This window comes from Lissotriton helveticus, chromosome 3_1, assembly GCF_964261635.1.
Source record: "Lissotriton helveticus chromosome 3_1, aLisHel1.1, whole genome shotgun sequence".
NCBI lineage: Eukaryota > Metazoa > Chordata > Amphibia > Caudata > Salamandridae > Lissotriton > Lissotriton helveticus.
Window position 1 is genome coordinate 482,868,360 of NC_136061.1, and position 13,581 is coordinate 482,881,940.

At 42.1% G+C, this 13,581-nt stretch overlaps 1 pseudogene; it reads right to left on the bottom strand.

The window, feature by feature from the left end:
* Positions 1 to 11,277: 11,277 nt before the first annotated feature.
* On the bottom strand, positions 11,278 to 11,878 carry LOC144823219 (mothers against decapentaplegic homolog 7 pseudogene; annotated as a pseudogene).
* Between the last annotated feature and the right edge of the window lie 1,703 nt (positions 11,879 to 13,581).

Consider the following 13,581-nt stretch of genomic DNA (forward strand, 5'->3'; position numbering starts at 1 on the left):
ATAATTTTTGTCTCTAAACAAGTTAGAGACAAAAATTATCGCTAGTTGTTGATAATATACCCCCAAGTGTGGCTCCCTCTGCTAGATGAGTGAGTTGAGAAGGAACTGAAGGCATGCCACATTTGCAATTTTTTGTCACCCAAGGTGACACAGCACCCAGTGACAATGTCTCTCCCAAACCAGCATGTTTGGGAGAGGGTTGCAGTTGACTTTTTTGGGCCTTTAGGAAATGGACTTCATCTCATGGTAGTCATAGTTGAGTATTCGCGTTTTTCTTTGGTGGAAGGCCTATCTTCTACAACCAATGAAAAAAGTCTTAGAATGGCTTGATAGCATGTGTGCAGCATAGGGCATCCAGGATCCTCAAATCTGATAATGGCCCTCCCTCTAACAACAAAGAGTTCAAAGAATTTCTTGTCCAACTCAATGTCAAACATCAAAAGAGTATATCCTTCTGGCCCCAGGAAAATGGTGTAGTTGAACGATGCATGGGCACCCACAAGAGGGTCATTCAATGAGTGACCATGAAGGGAATTGATCTAAACCAAGCCCTGTACTAGGCCCTCTGGGCATATCGATTCACCACACACTCCACAACTGGTGAGAGTCCAGCAACCTTGCTGTTTGGGAGAGCCTTCAGAACAAAACTACCCCTATCGACTCCAGATTCATCAGTGAGCAAGAACAAGGTTCGAGACACTGACACGACTTGGAAAAGAAAAATGAAAGCGTATGCAGATCAATGTCACCATGCACAGGAGGCAGTCTTAGACAAAGGAGACTGGGTACTGGTTAAGCAGAGATGAAGACAAAAAACCCCCACTAATTTTGCCTCTGATCCTCTACAGGTAGTGGTGTGCAAGGGACATATAATAACAGCACATCGTCCTGGACAATTTATCACTCAGGACACGTCACATTTCAGACACCTAACGCAATACTTGTGAAGTCCTGATAACCAGCGTGAATCAGCTCTGCCAGCAGGGCTGCACCTAAGTATATGTCACCATTGTCCGATCAGGGTGGACCTCGATCATCTCAGTTCACCCTGCCCGGACAACAAGTGCGAACACCTCACCAACTGATTGTAGAAAAGTAATTTTTGTGATGTTTACCACTTTTTATTTAACACAGGGGGAGATATAGCATATTGAAGTTGTGGGGTTTAGGACGCTTGTGGCTCTCGGTGGACTCAGGAGAGGAAACACTTGATATGTGGGGAGGTGTCAGGGTGTGGTTAACATGGAGTCTGAGGTAATGCACAGTGTGTGAGTGTATGTTGGGAAATAAAGAAGTATTTGACTGCAGTTCTAGTGTGGCATATTTCATTTGCATGCTCCAGGGCTGGTAAATACGCTACACTCTTTTGCAGTTTAGCCACCTCACAGACTGCTGTCTTTGGGTAGATGTACCCTAGGTTTCTGTTGGCCAAATGTATTTCCACACCTTAAAATATTTAGCAATCTCTGAATAAGTGGCACGTGTGACCAGCTGCCTCAGGCATGTATTTGATTAGATCTTTTCTGGTCTTTGCTAGGACTACCCGGATGCAATGTTTTGGTTTACTCTGAATAAATAGTTTACCCCCAAAGCTATTAGAGTCTACATCCTACCTAAAGAGAAACCAACTGTAAACATCTGATGCCCCCCACTGTTATTAAGTGTGCCCAAGATACTCTTAGAAAAATTCACCCTTAGCCGTTATGCTTTGTCAGGTAACATAATGAAGCATCTCTTAAATTGATGTGACCTTTATTGGCAGAAATCAAGCATACACAATACCTGCCATTAAGAAAAAAACCTATAAATGTAACCAAATAGATGACTCAAAGAACTGCACTAAGAAGGAATTCTGCATTTTGGGAAATGTCATGCACAAAATGACACAATACCAATCCAGCTTAGTCTTTGTTACGTTGGGAAGCTATTTCGAAGATGCTATAACAAAAATATGATAGTGGTTTTGGACAAGCTGCTGATGGTTTCCCCTGTCAATAGATTCAACTAACTCAAGTACCCTAAGTCTTACTCTGAAAAACTCACAGTACCTTTCTTTTATCAGTCAGTGGGGTAAGGGCATCATTTAACTTTTAACTAATTTAAAATATACAAGATCTGGGTCCAGTTTGAGGACGGATCCTGAAAGCTCAGCCTAACCACTTAAAACCATTTTGAGCATACCTAGTACCATTTTCCTTAATTTAGTTTTGGTTTGATTTAGCACATCACCTTGATTCTGACCAAATTATAGGATGAGTTGCATAGGGAATGCAGCAGTGAACTGGCTGCTGTCATGGTCCCATTAGACCTATTTGTGCCTTTTGATACTATGAATTAAACCATCTCTATTTCAAAAAAAGCTCGAAACGAAAAACACTCGCTGTAAGTTTCTATATATCCTCGGACTAAAATTTCCTTAACTTCTGGTACCAAATAGAGAAAGTTAAAGATGTGTTCTCAGTCTTGCAGAGGGATACGTACGCCACCCTGATAAAAAATGGCGACATAATGACTTTCTTCTGTCATCTTTAAAAGAGATTCCTCTTATAACTCAGTCTTATGTAAATAACATACCCTTACATTTAGGACCTGAAAGAATCCATCTCAGCAGACCATTTGCCTGAAAAGGCATGAGATAACTAGGCAACTGACAAGGATGGATAGATAATGTGATGAGTGCATCATACTGGAGAGAATGATGGCTGGTACTTAGGTATTGTGAGTTAACATAAACTGTAAGATGGGGGCTGTTATGTTCGCACAATTTCTAAGGTATTTTACATTGTCTCCCAGACTGCCTTTCACCCAGGGGAGTGAGTGGGTGGAGGGTCTTATCAGAGAGAGTCCGGCCATTAGTGAACTTTCCAATGCCTCAGTTTATAGCAGAATTACAGTCTTTCATAGAATGAGTGGCAACTGAATTGTTGAAAATGTGAGAAGAAATACTGTGGAGGAAGAAGTAGAACTTAAGGTGAAGAACAGGAATACGAAAAGGTGCCACTATGCCTGACTTTAATACTATTGGTAAGCAACAATGTTCGAAAAACTGTAGTAAAATTGCAATCATTATTGTTTTATACTCCAGAGTGTTCTCTGCTAGAGGGATTGCTATTGACATGCAACAGGACAGAATTTGTAATTTCTCTGGAAGGGAATTCTGTAGTCTAAAGTTACTTGGCCTCAATTGATCTTGAACAACTTGATGAAATGCATTGGCAAGCGAGCTTGTGCAATGTTATGCAGTTGAGTTTTCTGTTATGGCTCCAGAATAGTTTCTTGGCCCAAGAGGAGTATCTCAGACTAGGGTTCCACATCTAGTGGACTGCTACACATTTTCTCGAAAAGGCGATGTTGAAAAGTAACATTTCCTTGGTATGCCAAAGAGTGGCATACTTACAGGCCCCTATCGCCAAAGGAACGTCACTTTTTATGACATTCCTGTGGCGATAAACCCTTTGCCTTATATACAAGGCAGCGTCAAGCCACTTAACATGGCTTAATGCTGCCTTGTAAATAAGGCCTCCTTTCACGTTTCACTGTGCTTGAAAGGGGCGTGCAATGGGAGTTGCAGTGGGCATTCTGCCGCAGCACATATTGATTTTGATGCTGCCTCCTATGTACAAAAGTGGAGCAAATAAGAGGCAGTGCCAAAATTAAGACCATGGAAAACCTGGTTTTAACATGGCGAAAAGAGAGAATGCTTAGTTTTTCCTCGTTTTTGCTGTTTCTATGTCTGCTGCATTGTGCAGCAGACATATAAACAGCAAATCACCGTGAATGATTGTTTTTGTGCAGGAAGGTGTATCTTCCCTCAACCTAGGCACCCTTGCACTGGGCAAATGAAAGGAATCCTGTCATGGTTGGATTGAGCTTCAGGTAGGCATTGAACTTCTTCTCCTGCATGATGTGCAAGATGTGTTTCAAGCATTGAATGTCTAAAGTATAGAAGTCTTTCAAGAAGAGTTGTGAATCATCAGAATATTGGTGGATCTCGATGCTTTTATCTGTGAGTATCACCAAGTGGCTCCATGTTATGGTCAAAGATGACAGAAGACAGTACGGAGCATTGTCGGACTCCACCTATGATAGGATCTTTTGTTTACCTTTAGGTGCCCATGTGATCAAATTCTTGTTTATTGGAAAGGTAGAAATTGAACCAGTGAAGGAAATTGCAGGTGAATCCAATTTGAGACTCGTGGGTGCGTGTGAAGTTTAGGATGGTTGACTGTGTCGAAGGCAGCTAAAAGGTCCAGCAATATCATCTGTGGTTGTCAATTTGAATTTAGAATTAACAAATATTATGTATTTAATTAACATGAATAGGTCGTAAATAATACAATCGAATTGAATTTAATGTAACAAAGATTCCCAAGTTGACATGAGTAGGCTTCCACTTCACTTTCATATGTTGTACTTTAAGCATTTTAAAATTAACATGTTTCTTGCTTCTCAGTCTTGCAGCTCTAGTTTAAAAGGTGTGCCTTTCAGCTTTTTGTCTAATACTCTTAATTCAAGTAGTTTTATGGTCTTGATTTTGTTCTAGCTTTAAAATATATTCTCCTTCAAAGCGACCTCCTTTGTTTATCGTAAACTCGTCAATAACCTACCAGACCCAACTTTGAAATTAAGGGACAAATGGACTCAGGTGGTGGGGGAGTTTGATGAGTCCGATTGGCAGACTGCGCTTTCTTCCCCCCGAGAAGTTGCTATACCATCCAGACTTCGACTAGTCCAATTTAAAATATTACACTGGGTATATTACACTAGGGTCACCCTGCATGCGATTGGGAGATCCACACATAAATACTGTTTACGGGAGTGCGGGGAAGAGGGAACGTTCCTTCACACTATCTGGGAATGCCCTCTAATTGCTGACTATTGGACTAAGGTGATGAGGACTATGTCACAGGTTGTTAAAGACTCCATAGTTCCGGACCCACGGTGTTGCCTATTGAATATTTGGGAACCCAATGACCTTTCTCACTCTGCGCAGGACTGGATGACATTAGGTATAATGCATGCAAAAAGGAACATAGCTAGATTTTGGGGGTCTTCGGTGGCACCGGCAATCAAGGATTGGTGTTCTGATCTGGACTTTGCAATGCTGACTGAGCGAACAGTGTATTTGAATCGAAAATGTCCACGAAAATGGGTTACACTCTGGGGTGCATGGAATGAATACAGGGGGTATTTATGTGACCCTCCGACGCTAGACAGCGAAAGTGACTCTGAGTAGGGGGAGAGGAGGTGGCAGGGGGGCGAGGAAGGTATTCATAATTGACACAACTGTACTACTTCCTATCATATGTATGTATCTAGATCCTATATTCGCTGCTCTCTATGTATGCACAATGTGAATCTTTTTTTCTTTATGAGCCCCATGTTTGTTTTAAATAATAATAAAAATTGTTCCAAAAAAATATATATATTCTCCTTCAACTTCCTGATGTTACTGTAGGAAGGAGCAGAACGTAACTCTATGTTACTAGATCATTCCTTCTGGCTAGGGGAGGTTGTGTATGTAATTTTAAATGTGATTTTCTTTTCTCTTGTATGACACAATATGGGATTATTCAGTAGTCTTAGAGCAAAAGTAAGGTTCCATTCGATGTGTTTTCTGTGTTACCATTGGATATTGTGATGCATCATTTGTTTCGCAACGGTGCAATTTCTCTGTTTGAAAAACGAATTAATATGCTTTGAGGTGTTTTCCAGAAGCTTTCCAATGTTGATCTGCTTTTTGATGCAATATTTAGAGATTTTTATAGAGTTTTCTGAGACTTCAGTCAAGCACGTCTCAATGACTGTTTGATCTTTGACTTATACTTAGAATATGTTTGCATTATTTTGTCATGTGCTAGGCCATATCTGTCTCTGTCTACTAAGCTAGAATGGAGACTGAGCCCTACACTAATCATTGTTTTTGCATTTTGAGAATGTATTTACATTTTGATTTAAATTGACTAACCAATTACATTTTTGCTTTCTGTAATGATTCTAAATTTAAAATAAACCTTCATGGTGTCGCTTTGAACCTTGTCTGGTGTAAGTCTGATTTTTATTTGGTTTATGTCTATTCCAGTGTCATCATCCTTTAGGACTCACACAAGGCCCCAATGTTGAAAGTGAGCACTTAAGACTAGCAGTTAATCGTCAACAGTATTAGACCTGTACAGATTTGTATAAGCCTATTTCAACCTGGTCAAGGGCACCCGCTGGGATTTACTTCCGCGGACGCTCCTGCTGTGCTGGGGATTCAGGATACACAATCCCCTGCACCACCTCACCTGAGGTTCATTCCACCAGTGCGATATGAGGCGCGCTGCAGCCCCGCTCTCCAGGGACTGGGCTTTAATTTTGATTCTTGCTTTGGGGTGAGACCATTCTTGCTGCAAGAGGAGACCTGTACAGAGTTACATAGCCCTGTTTCAACCTGGTCAAGGGCACCCACTGTCATTGGCTGCTGCGGCTGCTCCTGCTGTCCATTAAAGTCCAGAGGAGGCTGGGCTGGGCCACCCATCTTGGTTGTCTCATTCGGGCTCAGAGTACCAAGGCTTTTTAAGGGACAGACCATTTGCGTTCTTTCTTCAGTAAGTTCCTTCATTAGAGGCTGCACCTTGTTGTCATGTGGACTTAAGATAGCTGGCTGTCTCTTTCAGGATGGTATATGACTTATTGTTTATTAGTTGATTGTTTGTTTTGTATCCAATTTTGTGCCATCGTCATTCCATTTATCAGCGAGACTCGTGTTTTGTACACTTATTTTCTGCAGAGAATTAGCCACACCTTACTCTAACTATGGGCTAACAGAAAGCATAAGATGTGGTACAGGGTACTCCTAAACACCCTAAAAAATGCAACTAATTCTGGTAATTGCACACTAAATATGATTGATCTCCTGATAGAAAAAATGGAGTCCCTTATTGGCCCAGAAACTTTTTCCTGAAGCACATTTAGGGTCTATTGAGAAAATATAAAGCTACTCTTTTCAATAACTCTGGTGAAATTATCAAGTCATCAGCTCCTCGAGCCAACAATGCAACTGCTGAGTGAGTTAGTAAGTACAATTTTCTCAGGCCTCGACCATACATAGATATTTTAAAGGCCAACCCTGCAAAGCTAAAACTAAAGGTAATGTTTCACCCTTAATTCAAACATCTCCTGTTTTAGATACAGCTAAAGCCAGAGCAGAATGTCTATTAATATTCATACTCATTATTGTGTAGTAATCATTTCTCCCTCTTGTTGCACTGCTACAGCCTTTACCCCTGAAGGACTCTAGTGTAGGTTTTCACTCAGACAAACTATGTTGTCCACAGCAGCGGATGAATTACCTCACTTAGCCCAACAGCGTGTTGTTTGCAGGGAGAAGGTGGTTGGACTTAAAACTTTGTTAGTGCAACTTTTTGACAAATTATTAAATGCAAGACAAAAGAACTGATAATGGTTGTGAAACATGTATTGCACATTGCATAGAGAAGTAGCTACTGAGTAAGGGCTGTAATCCTTTGGAGTCTGACAAACCTTTCCACTAAAATGACCGCAGACCAATATCCAAACACCTGGAGCTAGCATATAGGGTGGGGGAACAGGATCCACCATGGTGGCTCAACCAGTATGTGCTTCAAATTCTACACGCCCACGCTCTTCCCAATTGAAAATAAGGAAGGCTTTGGTCATATCAAGAGCACTCAAGTATCTCCAAAGCATGCTCCCCCCGAGCAGAACTATTTAATTTCACAAAGCAGATGTTACATTTTCATGGTTAATGTTCCCAAATGTAACCAAACCCAATATAAAGAAAGTGAAGATTCTTTAATAAACAAATCCTCCACTGAATTCATAAGGAGATTGGCTGTTGTTCCATTATTGGAGAGGAAATCCTCAGAGTAATAAAGCGGCCCCAAATGGACTGTAAATAGGACACTATCGAGTTGATCCTTCTTTCTAGGGACTTAGTGGAGAACCTAGTGGCATTCGATTAGCGGACGTCCACTCTGTTTAACACAAACATTTCGGTTTAAATACAAGGTCTATGAGCCTCATCAACCTAAGGGTGGGTGTACCCCCTCTCCTACTCTAGTGGAGGATTCGCCTATGAGGTTAATACATTGACAAATAGAGTGCACTAGAAAACCTTTTTTCGACATTCAAATGTTGCTGTGTACTTTTGATCAGTGTACAATCAACTGTTCTCCAACTTGACATACTGTATCTTTTGACAATCTTTTTCCAGCTGGACATAGTGGCCAATATGTTAGTCTCTCACATTTAGGAACTTCCATTTATTCTAGTGTTGTCTTGAATGATGACGCTGTGACATCACGGGGATCCTTCTCTTTACCCGCTCCAGCCCAGGGTGCTGATATAGTTTCATTTGTATCTTAGAATATATCCGTGTTAAAATGAAAACTGCTTTCCCAGAGTGGACCAACTATGTTGAGTTGAATTACATCTGTTTGTTCCAGCAAACCTGCTCCCTGGACCCAATTTTCAAGCCACTATATATAAGTTTTTTTATGCCTACTACATGCATTTCCATAGGTGGACTGACGGGTGATTTAACATTCTGGATCCAATTAAATCTGGACCTAAAAGTCCAACAGATTATGTCAATTCCCCTGACATTCTTGCTGTCCGAATTATGATAGACAACTTTAGTTCCATTGATTTTTACAATGTCTACACCAGACGGGTCAGGGGAGGGATTAGATTACCAACTGTGACAATCCTCAACGAGTCCCTGGGGAAACATCGAGGCAAATTCTTCATAATGCTTGCAGGTGATTTTAACACTGTCTTCGAGACATTAGAGGATAGCCTGAAGGCAGAAGAGGATGAGATCTGGGGTATTCCACATCTCGATCTACCCCCTATAACCAAGTTGACTGAGGCTGCTCTTCAGTTAAAACCCTTGTCCCTCAAATTTGGGGTTAGATTTGTGAATGGGAAATATAAATCTGATAGGAGTGGGACTTGTATTTTTGACAATTCATCTCATTCCAGTCGTATTGATTATATTTTAATTCATCTTCATCTACGTCTGAACTTCAAGAATATGTTTGTTGAGGCCAGGGTTGAAGGCGACCATTATCCGTCTTGCCTTACTATGAAAACAGTCAGCTGCAAGTTGGAACCCAATCATCAAATCCAAGCTAGCACCAGGGACACATACGCTATCAATGATACACGTTGTTTAAAGTGGCCTCGAGTTGTTGAGTTCGCTGATCTTTTAAGTGTAATAGTCATTGATCTCCAGCTCTGTTTAGCTGATATGACTGCAGAACCATTAACTGTAAAAGGTGATGTGGCTATCACTGACTTTCACAATTATCTTTTAAGAAAATTCTTCATCACATTACAGTTACTCTCACTAATCCTCGCAAGCATTCCAATAGAGCCAAGACTTGGTGTAATGGGGAGTGTAGGCACTTCTGTTAGCAGCTTGGAGCAGCACTAAGATCTAAAGAAATCCCAAATCCCATGGATTCACATAGCTAGGAAGCTGTATAAACAGACACAGATATGGGAAAAAAGAGACTGGGATCACTTATGGTGGCAGGGTTGGGATGCCATCACCGTTCCTATATATAAAAAACTATATTTCCAATATAGGGATGGCACCCTTCATCTGAAGATATTCAATACTAAATGGGCTCCAAATGGCGATCTTGTATGTCCAACTTATAATATTTCCACCAGATCAATTGGCCATGTCTTTTTTGGCTGATCAGGCTATATTTTTGCATGGTCAAAGTGGAATAAGCCAGTCTGTAGGTTAGTGGGTACTCGTAGTAATTGGTCAGCTTCTTAGGTTGGACCCCAAACTTACATATACTTGTGCCACTGTGAAAATTCTGGGGTGGATATGGGAATTCAGAGCCAAGGTTGTGTGCGCATCCAAATGTATTTGATTGTTAATTTATTCATATAAAGAATGGATACTCTTGAATTGTATCTTGATATTAGTTTATGTTGGTTATACTATTTCCCTTCCTCTCCCACATGCCTTTATGAATTGCAATCCTGTGCACACACAAAGATGTGGTTTTAATATCCCACTCTCAATCTCATTAGCTTGTTTCTGCATTTTTATTTATCAAAAAGGAAGTAGACAAGACTGGCACAATTGACATACTTTCCTGAATAGAATGTGCGGCCTGCTCCCACCTGCTCCACTCTCTGTCTCCAGACACCTGAGAGGTTTAATACTTTCATAAACTCCTCAAAGGGGGACTTAATTGTTCCCATTCTAGGATTAGACCAAAACTATCCACCAATAACCCATTCTGGCAAATTCCCCCTCAGGAACCCCCTTACTAATGGGGTACCTGTAGTATACCTTTTGAGGTAGCCCACAAACAAGAAAGTATCCCCTTCTAACCTACTGACCTCTTTTTCTTAACACTGTCAGAAAGTGGGTTAATAATTTGGGACGGGGCTTTACCAACTTGAAAAAAACATCCTGATTAGGTCTCAACACAAGTTTACACAAGTCCCAGAAAACCCTGCTCAGCCCCAAGCATATGGTAATTCCCCTCGGAAATGCATGTAAAGTTCAAATAGTGCCAACAATTTCAAAGTAAGTAGCACAACTCAATAATTTAGAAAAATAGAGAAACATTTCATGAGGAAAACAACGAAAACTTTAAAATCAGAAAAAGTGATCCAGATATGAATTATTAAAATTGTAACGCAAAATATGCACAGAAGGAGAAAAGTACCTTTGAAAAACAACAATTTGGGGTTGACATTTACCTAAATGAAACTTCAGGCTTTCTCCAATGAGCACAGGTTAGGTAAACCAAGCAGGTTGTCCGGGTCAAAGTTTTACTTTAGGACTCAGTCACTGGAATGGCAGTCATAATACTTCAGGAGACTAAATTCAAACGCTAAGCAGGTGAATGTGCCACAAAGTCAGATACCTCAATATCGACCTGTCTGCTGAAGCTGTTTATTTTGTTGGCAATGCCTCTAAGCAAGACAAGCTGGGTTTCACTCCTGGATGGATTTGCCACCTCATCCCAATACGAAGGGCCCGATTCACAGGACTAACTTAAGACAAAATCCTAAACTTACTACCATTTTGGTATTCACAGAAGGCACTTACTCATTTTGGTATTCACAGAAGGCACTTACTTATTTCGGTATCCACAGAAGTTAAGAGTCCTAACTTTAAGACTCCTAAATGCCTTCTGTGAATACGGAAAGTCTTAAAAATAGGATTTTTCCCAGTTTAGGAGTAGTAAAGTTAGGACTTTCGTGGGCGCCACCATTTTAACCTGAAAGTCCCTCAGGGGCCAGATAATTTGCTCCCCCTGTTTCAGTGGAGGAAGGCACACAGTTAGGAGGGTCAGTTGGTTTTAAAAAGTCCATGGGGTATATAGAGTAGGGAGGAGGAGGGGACTCTAGCTCGCAGAGCCGGCTGAGGTGGTGCGGGTTGCAGCACACCACCTCGGGCTCAGCCTTGCCGTGGCTCTCGCAGCCGCTGAGCCGCTTCAGCTCGCAGGAATGCCTGAGGTCGGGCCATCAGAAGAGGTGGCAGAGCAGGCGCGGCAGGGCCTGCGGCCGGGCCTCGGCGGACAGCAGGAGGCAGGCGGTCCGGCCGCCCACGTGGGACTCCACGATCTGCAGTAGCGCCTCCAGCTGTTGGTCCTACAGCCTTTTCAGTGCCGAGTGGCCCAGCGCCTTCAGTTCTGCCTCCGGGGGTCCCCGGCGCGGCCCGGGCGATCTTGGCCTGTCTTGCCCATTCAGCAGCCCCGGTGCTACTGCCACCGGGGTGAGTGTCCCGGGTCTCGGCCTCCGTGCCCTCCCCACAGCCGGGCACTCGGCTCTTCCAGAGCCGCCAGACCAGCACCGATCGCTTGTTCCTGAACATGCGGGACGGCAAGCTGAGGCTTCCCCGGCGGCTACCAGGCGAGAATGCCGTCTGCAAACCACCAAGTACTGCAAGCTGGCATGCTTCTAGACAGTGCTTCTTTCTCCAGCCACAGCTTCTGCAGGGTCGACCTCTTTGTGCTTTATTGGGCCATGTTGCAGTTAAGATTCATGTGTGTTGTGTCCCTAAAATTATCAAACAGGAGGCCAATCACTTGACCCTCGAACAGTAAATCTAACACCTATGTGCCTGGCAGACGCCAGGAATCTTCTTTCTTCTAGCAAAGCCTTCCTCTTTAAATGTAGTCTTTCAAGGTCCTGGAATGTTCTGTGGAAGTGATGATGAGGTGCCAGTCTAATCCTAACCATTAGCCTGTGTTTGGAGAATTTCTTCTAAGCAATTCTACCTATGCCCACTTCTTTTTGTAACTTTTTCTCTTGGCTTTGCCAATGCTTTTATTATTTGTAACCCATGGACCACTCATTTTATGGGACTTTCTATTTCACAGATGAATGAATTCCCATTACTATCTGGCAAAGGAATTTAATACTTGCACAATAAAAAAGCCCCTCTTCTTTATTAAGTCTAATCAGATTTTGTGTTTTTCTGTTTGCTAAATAATATGAGAAATAAAGCGCAAAATTTAGTATTTGTGGCCAGATGTATGAAGCTCAAATGGGTTCACAAACGCTGAAATTCGCGAACTCATTTGAGCAAAATGGTATGTATGTAGCAAATTTCAGTGCAAAATAAGGAATCGCAAATTTGTGATTCCTTATTTTGCGATTGCATTTAAGGAATCGCAAAATTTGCGATTCCTTAAATGCAATGTATGATGCAAAAAAAATTGCTAATTGTCCCTAAGGAATTGCAAATTACCACCAACTTCAAGTTAGTGGTAATTTGCGAATTTCTTCAAAAATGCCCATTTTTGCATTTTTCAAAGTGCCATGTGATGCACATACATGGGCATGTATGTGCACCACATGTGCACCCATGCTTATTTCAGGGGTGCAACAGGGTGTCTTTTGGACACCCCTGCACCCTTGAAATTATTCTCAATTTGCGATTAGCAAATTGCGAATCGCAAATTGAGAATAAATTCCCATTCCCTCCTATGGGCCTCCCGACCCATAGAAATGAATTTAATTTAATTTAATTTAAAGCCATTTGTAAAGCGCCTGGTTACTCAAGAACAGAGTGTCCCCGCGCTGAAAACTGCATAGACGCTAGAGAAGGGAGAACGGGGGAGCCAACTGATGGGAGGAAGGTTAAGTTCGTGGAAATAAGAGAGTTTTCAGTTTCCCCCGAAACCTTGTTTCTGAGGGCTCCATACGGATCTCAAGTGGGAGCTCGTTCCAGCACTTAGAAGCCAGATATCCAAACGAGCAACCACCCATCCTGGCTCTGGTGACTTTAGGGATTTTAAACAGCATAGCCCCAGAAGATCTGAGATTTCTGGAGGGGCGGTGTATTGTAAGGAGGCTTTTTAAATAATCTGGCCCTGTGCCATGAGCGATGCGATGGGCAAAGCATAATGCTTTAAATTTGATTCGCTCCTTGATGGGGAGCCAGTGAAGTTTGGCCAGGGCAGATTTCCCTGAAGCTCTGCGAGGAAGCTTTAGCACAAGACGTGCAGCGGCATTCTGGACACACTGGAGTTGGTGGAGTCCCTTTTTGCTCCAGCCCAGTAACAAGGCGTT